At 40.3% G+C, this 13422-nt stretch overlaps 1 protein-coding gene across 1 annotated transcript in view; it reads right to left on the reverse strand.

Moving 5' to 3' along the window:
- LOC112151354 (melanoma receptor tyrosine-protein kinase) overlaps window positions 1–13422 on the reverse strand; it is a 49897-nt gene that overhangs the window by 24319 nt on the left and 12156 nt on the right. The window lies entirely within an intron of this gene.

Raw genomic sequence — 13422 nt, forward strand, 5'->3', positions numbered from 1 at the left:
AAACAAGATGGAGGAGTTTTATGGTGTAGTTACAATAACTTATCTTGCATGTGAGTTCAATTTGTTTTAAATAACAGAACTCAGAGGACTTTGTTGTAATAATTAACCATTTAACACCGCGTAAACACACACCTTGAACATACTGTAACAATACTGTAACAATACTGTAACAATACTGTAACAATACTGTAACCATTCAACCGGAGGGATGATACATTTTCAAAAAACGTGTTGCAGGAAATGTCCATTCCCGACCTCATTCTCACTGTCGACTGAAGCCGATGGATCTGCTATGTCTCTCAAATCTGCTGAGTCAGAGGACATGATGCACACCTGAGGACCTGAAGAACCAATGAGGGTGGAGCACAGAGCTGTGACGCACCCAGAAGACATGGAACAAAGCAGTCTGGAATGAAGACCTGCAGGAACGCTCTGCTGTCCTCCGCAGAGGTGGGAGACACACAAATGAAAGAGAAACATCCTCCCAGCATCCAACGCTCCTGCAGGTCTGAGGCGCCAGAGGCTGCAGATTTAGGAGCTCAAACTGAAGAGGAGAAAGCTGGAACTTTCCTGATCATTTAATGATGAAAGTCTTTTTATGAGACTGAAGGACACTGTAGGTACAGTTTGTCTGAAATATCAACCTAAAAGTCTCCACTACTGATGAATAAATGCTGTTGGAGAAAGCTTGTAGCAGTAATGTAGAAACTATAATAGGCATAAAACAAAATTCCTGTTTCACTCCATTCTGGTGCATCCTTTTGTAGACTAATAGAGCCATGAACGTCTTTGTTTTCCTCGTCTGATTGGAATCTGGATTGTTGGACTTTAAGACAGAGTTACTGTGAGGCATCACGGCAGATAAAAGGAATCAGCAACCAAACCAAGTTTTAGAGCAAAAACAGAAATCACAGCAAGCTGAATGTCAAAACCAAACTAAACTGAGAGGCTGACAGCTGAGCACAGAGCTGCTGGGGAGTGTGAAACTAACCTCAGACAAACGGCTGCTCCTGCTCACAGCTGCTGAGGCTACGGCCCCAGAATGCTCAAAACCAACGGCTGATTAATGCAGTAACAGGCAGCAAAGCACATGCACGAGCCCCAACCACTGTGCCTCCACCTCCGTTTTCAATTCAAGCTAACATGATGAGTTACATAAGCAGAATCTCACATCGTCCTGCTGTCTCCTGTGTACATTTCTGAGCACAGAGCTGAATAAGAGCGTTCACTAAGCTGAAGATTTTTCTCACAGTAAGTCAACAACAGAAGAATTTATTCTATCTTTTCTTAGGTTTTTATCTTTGTGTTTCTTTTTCAGAGCGCTCATGCATCAAGGATTTCTGGATAACACTTGTGCCACACACTCCACTTATTTTTATTTATTTATTTTTTTTACCAAATCAAGGCTGTAAATCACATGTATCAAAGTCAAGGCCCGGGGGCCGGATCCGGCCCTCCGAGTAATTATATCTGGCCCTTCCGATCATTTTATTTTATTGTTATTAATGACCCGATGTTATCTTGTTCTTATTTCTAGCTTGTATAATTTTGATAAAATATACTTTTTATGGAGAGTAAAATATTGAAAGTTATTTAAGGTTTAAGTTGATTTATTCTGGAATAATATTCCTGCCTTTTTATTATTCAGAATTATGTTAAAACGTTACAGTTTAAAGTTTTAAAAATTAGCATTCTGCAGCTTTTTGGACTTTTTTGGCATTTACTAAGATTTTTTTTAGGCTGTTTGGAGTTCAGCTAATATTTCAGCTTCATGCTAGCTGTTTTAGCTAATTTAGGGTTTTTCCCGTTTTTCAGGCTGTTTTGGAGTTTAGCTAATATTCAAACACAAGCTGTTTTGGCTAACTTAGGCTTTTTTAGTGAAATGTAGCAATTTTTTTCAGGTACATGCTAGCTGCTTTGGCTAACCAAGGGTTTTGATTTTTTTGTTTTGTTTTGTTTTTTAGGCTAATTTGGCATTTAACTAATATTTTAGCTAGCTTTCAGCTTCAGCTTCTTCAGCTATCAGCACTATCATCTTCAGTGGCCAAATTCATCTAACATCACACTAACATCATCACAGGTAATGCTGTATATCTAGTTCATAAATATATTAAAAAGTTGCGGTTTAAAAGTTTTCAAAATGTAATTTATAGATGTTGATCCTGTTCTGCCCGTGATCTAAGGCGTGTTTTGGATTTTGGGCCCCTGTGTGATTGAGTTTGACACTCCTGCTGTAAACGTTAAAACCAAACTATGTCTACAGAGAGCAGCCTTGTGATTCTCTCCTGTAGCTTCTTCTCTGCCAGCTTCCCACCAATGAACCTCCTGCATCTACAGGTGAAGCTGCTGGCTGTTCCGGTGCAGAGTAGCGCTCGTGTTCCTCCGAACTGCAGCTTCATGTTTGTGCAGAAGACGGACGTAAACGTGCAGTTCAAGCTGAATGTGAGAAACAAGTGCAGCGACACCATTGGACCTGTGAGCACGAGGGATCTGTTGACACATGCAAACACTCACACAGACACAAGTTGTTTGCACAAGAACCGGTTTTGTGGATGACATCTGGGCTGTCGTCAGTGAGCTGCACGGGAAATCTGGGTGTTTGTGTGAAAAGGTGTCCAAGATTTTTTTTCCCTAGAAGTTCAATAATAGTGAAAGAAACTTCTGTATTAAGTCTTCAGGCGTTACGGGCTCACAACTTGTAAACATGAAGCCGTTAATCATTTTTCCTCTCAAACATTCCAGTCAAACTTTGATCTGAGTGCTTTTTTCTGAGTTTCGCAATATTGACGTGCAGCTCTGAACTCTACTCTACCAATCAGTCCTGGTTATTTCCATGACCAAAAGTCAGAGTTCCCACAGACCCCCAGGTGTTTCCTCCAGGATACTCTATTTGAAGTCCCACCAAGGCCACCGGGATCATCAACGAGTCCCAACAGAGCAGAATCTGCTGGACAGACGTACATGATGCTCGGGCAGTCAGTCAAACAAAAGAGCCCGCAAGCCGTCAGACGGACGCAAATAAAACCATTGTTGTCCGTTCTTTGAAAGAGGATTCGGCTCAGCAGTCGCTGCTTCCTCGTCTTTGGGGCGAAGGAAGGCAGCTAGTCTGACTTCTAGAGTAAATTCCTGGGAATGCTGCAGCGTTCAGGAAAAGACAACACGGAAAAGACCGGATCGCCATGAGCAAAGATCAGCTGCTGCAGAAATACGAGAGAATCTACGGAGCTGACGGTGGAATAACATTTAACAGACTTCAGACTGAAACAAACACACTCAACTTAAAACTGACAGGATCGGTGCGGTGGCCCTGAAGGACAATTTCCATCAACAAATATATATATATATATATTTTAAGGGTCGAGAATCGATTAAAAAATAACATTTTAATCACAATCTGGGGAAAAATTAATTGTGATTATTATTTTTTTCTTAGTTACAGTATTTGCTGAATATTTATTAACTGCAAATATTCACAAAATGAAATCACACGAAAAACTTTGGAGTTTAGCTAATATTTCAGCCACATGCTAGCTGTTTTGGCTAACCTAAGTTTTCTTTGTTTTATTAGGTTAATTTGGCATTTAGCTAATATTTTAGCTAGCTATCAACTTTAGTGTTTTTAACTATCAATTTCAGCATCTTCAGCTGCTTATTTGTTATTCTTATTTTTATGTTAGTTACTAGAATTGTTCTCTAATTTCTAAAATATGTTTTTTTTATTATTTGTTTTTCTTTTTTTATTGTTGTTGTGATCTCTGTTGGTTGATGTGATTTGTCCTTCAGGGCCACCGTACATCAGTGGTGCTGAGTGCAGAAACAATTTAAAGCTACTTTTTATGTCTGAAAACAAATGTTTAGCAACTGTAAATGGATGTTAATAATTAACAAAGCTCCTCAATGTATTTATTGCTCCCATTAATCATTTCCATGGTGGGTGATCTGTCAGCTTAAGCAGATTTTACAACTTTTGTGGACAAGTTCACAAACCAAACAGTGGAAAAAATGCAGAGAATAATCTGCACAGTAGATGTTTTAGCGGATGCTGATAAAACAGCTTTATTTTCATTGAGTCTTTCTGTAAAGGACTCATCTTTAGGAGCAAAAGCAAACAGCAGCTGTGGACTCGACCCTGTGGAGCATGTGAGCTCCTCCATGCGGCCTTGAGTCCACCTGCAGAGCTGCCAGTCGCTCGCCGGCATGCTGGTCTTCCCACAAACCACAAACAAATCAGGGCGCAAACAAACACGGAGGAAGCGGATCTGCTCAATCCTCTTCATCCTTCTCTCTAACGCAGCGCCTCCAGGAGCCGGAAGTCTCTGCTTCGGCTTGAATTGGCTTTTGGTTGTCAGAGAGGGAAAGTTTCCAGCTCCTCCATCCATCAGATGAAAGCTGCGGCGGCGGCGGCGGCGTGTGGGCGGGCTGCGGTTGGACAAGTGCTTGGGAATTATCAGGGTCGCGGCGCCCTGTTTCCCACGTCGTCTGCCTCTCAAGGTTTGAAAATTTATCCTTTTCTGCACAGATAGAAATCAGTGCAGAAAACTGGCAAATAAACCAACAACAATTGAAAACAAACTGAACACCAAACGAAGCGAAAACTAAAACAAACGGATGGAGAAGACGCAAACACGCCGCGAAGGATCGCTGCCAACTGAGTCAGGAGTTCAGCGGTTCCTCGGCTAAATCCTATCGTTTTAGGCACAAAAAATACTGAAACGTTCAGAGTTATCATGGATTTGAGATACGGAAAAGACAACGTTCATGAAGGAAACATCAATGTTTGAAAGATTACCACTCCACTAAAGATATTCAGAAAAAGTGAAACTTCAGAATATTCCTTTTAACAGAAAAACTTTTATTGTTGAGATTTGATGTTTTCTTTTATATATATAATTAATACAATTTTATCTAATAAATGTTTTTTTTAATTTCAAAACCTGCTATGATTAATTACAAAAAAAAACATAATCAGCCATTAGGACCAAAAAAAACTTTATTTTTTAAATAAAGTACAGAATTGTCTGAAAAACCGACAGAAAAGTTTTAATTTACCCCTGAGGAGAGAGGACAGTCTTTAATAAAAGCTTTGTATTTTGGATCCAACAAGCAAAAAAATATATCCGTTTTTCTTCTATTAAGTTTAAGTGTGTTATATGAAAACCACATTTGATTCTGGATGAACGATCTAAAAAGGAGTAAGGAGGGAGATCAGAGTTGGGATCAATGGTCAGATGATGGAGGTGTCATCGGCGTAGAAGTGCAATGAAATGTTATAGATCTTAAGATAAGTTATGTATCTGAGCTCTGCCATTATATTTCAGATCCAACTCCACTTCCAAATGCTGGGAGTAAAGAATAATCGATGTGGTCTAGAAGTGTTCTTCCACTTCCATAACCCAACATGAACGAGAAGAAGACAGCTGGGTCGAAGAGCTGTCAAAGAGCCTCAACGGTAACGTCCTTCCTCTGCCGCAGGGGCTCTGAGGCAGAGCAGGAAGGGAGGGAAGCTCCTCGTTTCTGCTCAGATTCCACCTTTCAGGCAAACCGCTCACAACAGGAATGAAGAAAAACAACTCCGAAAGATTCTCTATGGGTCACAGGTTGAGGCTGCGTCAATCAGTGATCGTTTGGAAATGAATTATGTTCACTTTCCAATTTTTTAAGAACAGTTCTTAAACTGTACACAAACTGAAAGGGTTTGGTTTGTTCCCTAAAGATGAAAGAAAAATGTTAGAGAAGTGAAGACATATTTTTAAAAATGAATACGTTTTTCTTTACAAATCAAGCTTAAATGTTTGATTGTAAAAGGAGGCCGATGGAATGACATTGAATTAAGATGCCGTTCTCCTCAAATAGATGAAAAAGGAGGAAACGTTGTAATAACATCATTGACTGAACATGACAACTGGAGCAAGTAAGTGTGACATCATCGTGATATGGACAACCACTCTCACCAATCAAGAGTGAGCTTGTTAGAAGGCCACGCCCCTAACTTGTGAAAGCAGGCCAACCAGAAATCTCTTAAAGGTTTTAATTGGTCAGTTTGTAACTTGAATGTCTTGCACTATAGAAAAAAAATCCAAGCGCTTAGCTTGTTCAGGACATTACTGCTTGTATTTTTGGTATTTATAAACTTTATAGTTTTTTAAATATTGAGTAAAATATGCACCATAGGAAATGAATGAGAAAGTCTTCAAATTTAGTATTTTAGTAGATTAGCAACAAACCTTTAACTATATTCATGAGCTATGTTTTCATCTTTTATAGTAACTTTAAAAGAGAATAGCATTGAGCTTGCTATATTAGCATTATGCTAATTCATTTGGGTAAATTGGCATCTACTGGGGTTTTTATTATGCTATTTTGGAGTTTAACTAATATTTTAGCAACATGCTAACGTTTTTGGCTAATTTAGTTTACTGAGGAATTTTGGGCTATTTTGGAGTTTAGCTTGAGTATTAGTTTACCCTAAGCAATGTGCTAGCTTTTTCTGGCTAATTTGACATTAAGCAACAAACTACATTTGCAAAATTTGCATATATTAGGGATTTTTAAGCAATTTTATTACATTTTTTTTTGGTAAACTTCAGCGCTCTCTCATAGTTCTTTAATGAAATGTCCAGTCTTTTAGCAAATTTAACATTTTTCAAAAAGGTTTTGCATTTTCAGTAAATCCCTTCAGCAGTTAAAGTCAATTGCGTCATGATTTGCAGCACAAAGCTTCAACAATTTTCAGCGTTCCAGCAAAAAGCATTCTCACTAACATAATCGTAATGCAACATTTTTCTAGTCTGTTGTTGTTGCTGATCCATGTCTGTAAATGATGACAACTGGAAAACATACAATAAAAATAAAGTCTAAAAAAAGCCTAAAAAATCTTGACTAAATGTAGTTTATCTTGGTATGAAGGTTTGCGTTCATGTCTGGTTTTGAAGGAGTTCCTCAAAGAAACTGAAGTGAATGTTGGAAAGAAGCTTGGCTCAGAAGCATGTGGACGTCAGTGGAGCTTCACTGTGAGGAGCGACGTGTTTCGAGGTTCTGACTCGTTTGGTTCCACCCTCAAAAGATGACGGCGCCGCCAGTTTGAAACAATGTTCTGCTATCAGTCTGAGCGACAGAAGCTTTTGGTTTGATGAATAATAAAAAAAATAAGTGTGAAGCAGAGAGGGGATTCTTGGTAACCAGCACGTTTACATATTCAGGCTCCTGGGCATACCAGCTGAGCATCAGAAACCAAACAGAAGACTTCCTCAGAACCGCTGACTGTTGCAGCTCAAAGCCTTTTCCCGCACAGCCGAGACGTGTGGCGGCTCATGTCTGCAGGTCACTCGATCTGAGCGCAGAGAGCGCGGCTTCAGGGATGGCGGCGCTACAGCTGGGAACTCTCTGGTGGTTCTGCTCCACTGCTGACAGTTCCAGCTGATGGAGCTCCGCAGAACGTCTCCTGATCACAATCAGAGCGGCGGCCAATCACAGCCCAGAGAGCAGCGACGACTTCATCTGTTTCACAGCTCTGAGAGATGAGGAGATAACACACACACACGCACCCATGCGCACACACCCGCATGCACATTGTGTGCTACTTCATTGCCACTGGTGTTCTGCAGGACTCAGGAATGTTCGGTGTGTGTCTATTGAATCAGCTGTAATACACATCGCCGTCTGTCTGTCAGGACTGAGGCTGCTTGTGCTCATGTTTACATTCTGTTGTCCAATCAGCTGAACCCTGGACTTTTAGACCCCTGGTACAGGTATGCAGTAAGAGCCGGGATGCACAGATGCTTCTGTGGGTTTGGAGTGACGCTGTCATGTTGAGGTTGAGGTTTCCGTTTGTAAGTTTCCGTGCATGCTGTGAGGGTAAACTGTGGTCAGGAAAATACAAATATTAATGCTTCCAAGAACAACAAGATGTTTTCTCCTCTTTCAGTGAGCTCAGGCCATAAGAAGATTTATATACTTTTAGTTGTTAAGTGCTTTTTAGAAGCATAAATGAAGAAAAAACCCAAGGAATTGCCAATTAATAGTAAGAGGCCTGCAGAGTTCACAGACTTGCAGTTGGTGTTGAAGGCAGTGGAGGGTTTGGAGCCAAACTGTTGTGGCGTAAAGTGGTGTTAGTGGTGTAAAGGTCATGAAGCAGAGGCCTCCAGAGGCGGGAAGCAGATCTGCTGGATCTATTTAATACTTTACACCTTAGACATTTAAGACACTTTACCAGGTTGGACTTCATTTGCTGGAGCCAAAATCCAAATCTCACCTTAGATCGTGAGCAGAACAGGATGATCATTTGTTGAACACACCAGGATTAAATGTTTAAACTTTAAAAACATATTTTTTTTAATAGTGGTGTGTATCAGCAAGAGTCCAGCGATACGATACATATCTCGATACATACATGCTTCACGATACGATATGTATCGCGATGTTTCCCAAGACTGTACCAAAACAATTTTCACTTCATTTTTAGTATGAGTTGAATTGAATCAATCTGAATCTTAATGTCTGTCATTGTAAAAAATGGTTGAATTAATTTTATTTAATGATCACAGCATTAAGCACAGTGACATATCGCATATACAAGTTGCTTTTACCCAGAAATTCATGCTGCTTTTTTTTTTAGTAAATTACGAAATATTTGTTTTTAAGGGAACAGTCAAAATTGTCTGATGAATATTTTTCAGTATAAGTAAAAATAGAATGAATGTTCCTTAACTGGTAAGTTCCTCAAAGTGTGATTGCTAAATCTAGCATTTAAACTGTTGATAAACCTGAACCTTCAACAGTGAAGGAAAAACAAACCAGAAACATGTCAGTGTGATGACAGGATGAATGAGGCTAATGAGGCTGATTTATTTATGACAGTCAGCGACGCTCATAAATAATTAAATAAATATCAACAAGTCAACATTTTAAATCGATAAAAGTATCGTCAAACGAAACATCATGATTTTAATTTTTTACAGTAATTTTTGGTTCAATTATAAAAATGTTGTTTTAAAGTTCAGTAAATGTTGACAAGTGAGTCTGCCGTTTATTTTCATAATTTTGGAAAGAAAAAAATACATGAATAAAACCTACTTTTAGATTTTATGAGGATTTTTTTAAGATGGGCCAAATTGCACTAATGTGGTATTCTCATTTTGTTTACACTTTGCTCTAAATAAGTCATTTCCACTTATTACCCTAGGGTTTTTTTGTGTCACTGTAATCAAAACAAACTATAATTAAAAATTCAAAAATTACAAACTTATTCCGAAACTAGCAAAAAAGCACTTATCTCTAATCTCTTATCTCTAATTATCTTTTCAAGCTTTTCCTTCCTGTTTTAAATGCATGTGTGACTTCTCGTTTCTAGATTTTAATATCCTTCTTGTTGGATAAAAATGACTTAAAAACATTTTCTAATGATTTTCTTTCTAAGATTAGATACATTTCCTACTTTGGGGCTTCCTCTTTTCAGTGTGGAAAGACGATCAGATGGAGAGAAGAGAAGCTGAAGATGATTTCAGTGAGAGGATTAATAGAGCTGAAGGAAATCGGAGGAATGGGGCGAACTGAGGAGGGGGGTTAAAGTATTGTTTAGTCAGCGGCGTTTTGATCCAGTTAAGGATCACAGAGAATGAAGGAGCCCCAAATCATCGTCCGTCTGAGCGTCACAAACTCAGGAGCTTTGATTATCTCAACAATGTTTTTCCAACCTCTGCAGACAGTTGATCCGTTTGTTGACCCTCAGCCGATCAAAGAGCTCAAACGGCTCCATCGCAGTTTTAATGCATAGAATTTCCCTCCTTTTCCCAGAGAGGATGAACCTGAAATATTGAATCTGCTGTTTGATCTGCAGACATTGAACTAGTGCGTCACGTTCAGGCTGATGGGTTCACGGAGATATTGATCTGTATATAGAGGCATTTATAAAAGCAAAACCTCTGAAAGAAGTCTGGGAAACCGGAACTACAAAAAACTCAAAAGAAAGTCAATTGAAAAGCTTTGACTAATAAAATCTGCAGTTTTATCAGAAAAAAGGGCAACTTGATGCATCTTAAACCTGAATCTGAAGCTTCAGAAAGGATGAAACTGTTGCTGAAGATGATTCTCATTTACTTCACCTCTCCTCTGTCCTTTATTATATAGAACCCTCTATGCTTCTGTTTGGTGCAGTGTGATTCATATGTTGTCCCACGTGGATCATCTGTGTTTCTGTTCTTGGTCGTGGACCTCGCCCCCACCCATCCCCCTGTTCTCTCTGGCTGAACTCTATTCAAATACTTAGTTGTAGAATTAGATAAGCTAATTCTTCTTTAACAGTCCTGTTGTTTATATTTTAGGACCGACTTTCTGCTTCTGTAAAATTACCAGTGTGAAGACCAACGAGGCAATTCTTTTGTGATATTGGGCTTTATAAATAAAATCGGAATTGAATTGAAAATGGAATCTCCTCCGGTGGGAACATGTATCCTGCATCTCCATGAAACCTTTTTAAGGATCGTCTTAAGGCTGATGCAAACTGCTCTGAAACTCCAAACCCAGATGAAACAGGGAGACACATCCTGCAGCATCACAAGCTTCCTCAGTCTCAGCTGAGCATCTCTCTAAACACAATTCTTTAGTAAGAACTTCATCATCCTCTCCTGATGGTACCCAGAGGAGCTTCTGTCTCCTGTAAACCAGTGAGGAAAACTGGGTCAGGTTCTGAGGTCGTGTTGAGATGTAATCGTTCTGTCTGACAACAGAGAAAAGCCTCCATGGAGATCTGTCACCTTCAGTGGAACAAAGAGTCCCGTCGATGCTTTCACACTTTGACCTGCTGCTGTCTGCCTGCAGCTCCCGTCACTCAACTGAAATCAATGAAAACATTTCACGCCTATGATTGAAAGCTGTTGTTGAGAGTTGTTATTGATTATGGTGAAGCAGCAGCAGACGGACATAACAGGAGTGAAGAGAGATGAACCACTGTTCTGAATTCTCAAACAAACACACTTCTTCTTCTTCTTCCCAACATTCCTGAGCAGGTTTGACCCTCACAGAAGATCTCACGCTGACTCAGCAGTTCTGTTCTAAATTCCACCAAACCTTAAGCTGCCGAGCCGACCTCAGATCCCAGGTCAACTAACCCGCTCACTGAAAGGTCACTTTTTATGGATTTTTAAATTGCAAAAGCGAATACAAATAGCCTCAAAGCAGTGAAACGCTTCAAAAACCCAAACAGAGGAGGCAGAGGTTCATCATAAAAACAATCAAACATTATCGGAGAGCTGCTCCAGAAACAGCAGTGTTTTCTTTTAAAGACGCACTCCGATGAAAATGGTGTCTTTAGTGATTTTAACATGACGTTTTCTGATAATGGAGGACATGGATAAAGAAAATTCAGCTCAAAATGTGTGTTTCAAAGTATTTTTTTTACTCAGATAGTTGTAAATAACAAACATAAAAAGGAAAGCTGCTTGAGAAAGATATTTAACGTATTTTCCGGACTATAAGTCGCATTTTTCTCATAGATTGGTCAGGGGTGCGACTTATACTCAGGAGCGATTTTTTTAGACATAAATTGGCTCATACATTCGTTATTTTCCCCACTAACAACTGGTTGCCTTTTAGTGGTATTTTCCACTAACAACCACTAGAGGGTGGTGTATGTTTGTGTCAGTATTTGCTGCTGACAGACACGCAGAAGAAGAAGTTTTGTTCAAAACAAACATGGCTGAGAATCTAATCCTCCTCATTGGCGTTATAATGTGACATTATTATAGTTTTTAATTTTATTTTTCTCTCCTTGGACTAACAGGGGATCCATCAAACTGGGTTATAAAGAGCTAGAGAGCTTTTCTTCTTCATTATCCATTTTTTTGGCTCATGCGACTTATACTCCGGAGTGACTTAAAGTCTGGAAAATTCGGTATGTGTCATAGAAAATGGGCGGGGCACAAGCTCCGCCCCATTCTGATGCATCCACTTGCAGACAAATAGATTCCTGAACGTCTTTGTTTTCCTCGTCTGAGCTGGAATCTGGATCAAAAATGGATGACTGGATGGTTGTTTTTGTTTTGCCACTAATGTTCGGTTAGGGGTGTGAGGGGCTGTAAGCTGGTGGGTGATGGGAAGGGGGCGGGGCTCAAACAATCCCGCCCACAGCTCAGAATTGAATTGCTTATATCCTAGAAAACAACCGCTTTTTGTATTTTTTTTATTTTGTCTTCTTCTTCTTCACAGTCATAGTTTAAAAACCACTGGGAACAATTTTAAAAATACATCAGATGATGTTCAGAGTGGGACTTGAAGGGACTTTCATGACAAGAAAATATTTCCTGTGCTGAAATGTTGCAGCTTTGACCTTTTGTTGTCCCTGACTCAAACCCAAAGACTTATCTGAACTTAACCTGCTCAGCAGCACTCGTGGAGTTCATTGACCGTTGCCATGGAGACCCAGGAAAACAGTTTCTGTGTGGAGAAGAACCAGCCCTGGACTCTGAGTCCGTGTTCACCTGCCGTGTGTGCTCAGGTCGTCTCTCCTCTGCAGCTTCTGGAACGTTTCAGCCAAATGAAAACGCAGAGATCAGATTCAGCTGATTTCACATCGTGCCTGCTGCAGCTCTGCCGGTGTTTTTTGGTGCATGGCTGCTGCCTGTGCGCACACTCCACCAGCGCTGACCCCTGCATCCTCAGGTCGCCTGCATGGCACAAACCTGCAGAAACCTGATCCCTAAAGCAAAATCTGACTAGAACGTCCTGAACAGACGTGTTCTCAGCTAAGAACTAATCGCTAAATCTACCCCGCACACGTGCTGGTGCGTGTGCACGTGGGAGTCCTGCCCACGGCGGCGTTCGCAGGTCGCAGCGAGACTGAGCTTGTCCGTCAGCCTCTAAACACCTCACTCTGATTGAAGGAAAATTCCACAAACGAGTTCTTCTTCCCTGACGGTTAAGCGCGCTCTGACAGGGCGGCGAGCCCGGCTCATGCATGCGCCGCTGCAGTCTGACAGAAAACCTCCTGCAGACCCGACGGTCATCACGATGCTGATATCTGTCACTCCGTCATCGGGTTTGCTTACATACAGGACAGAACCGACTTAAAGACTGAACCAAAATAAAGGAGTTCCAGCGGCCGGTCTCTTACCTGAAACCAGTTCTCAAAAGGAAACTAGACGGAAGAAGAAGTGATTAAAACACACTTCACTGCATTTGGTCAGCAGACATTTTCATAGTATTACATGGTTCCTGCTTTGTCAGATGGACAAGGTGATACACAGGACATGTTTTCCTTTCTGTTCTTTCTTCTCTTTTGTTCATGGAAAGTGTTTCTACATTCAGACTGAAATGAACCGCACCAGAGTTCATCTGCAAGTTCTGAAGAGAACCAGAATTCAGGTGAGCTCTAAAAACAAGAAGAAAACAGTGAGGAACATCCTGATACGAGGAGAGACCGTTTACTGT

This window comes from Oryzias melastigma, linkage group LG20 (assembly GCF_002922805.2).
Source record: "Oryzias melastigma strain HK-1 linkage group LG20, ASM292280v2, whole genome shotgun sequence".
NCBI classification, from domain to species: Eukaryota; Metazoa; Chordata; class Actinopteri; order Beloniformes; family Adrianichthyidae; genus Oryzias; species Oryzias melastigma.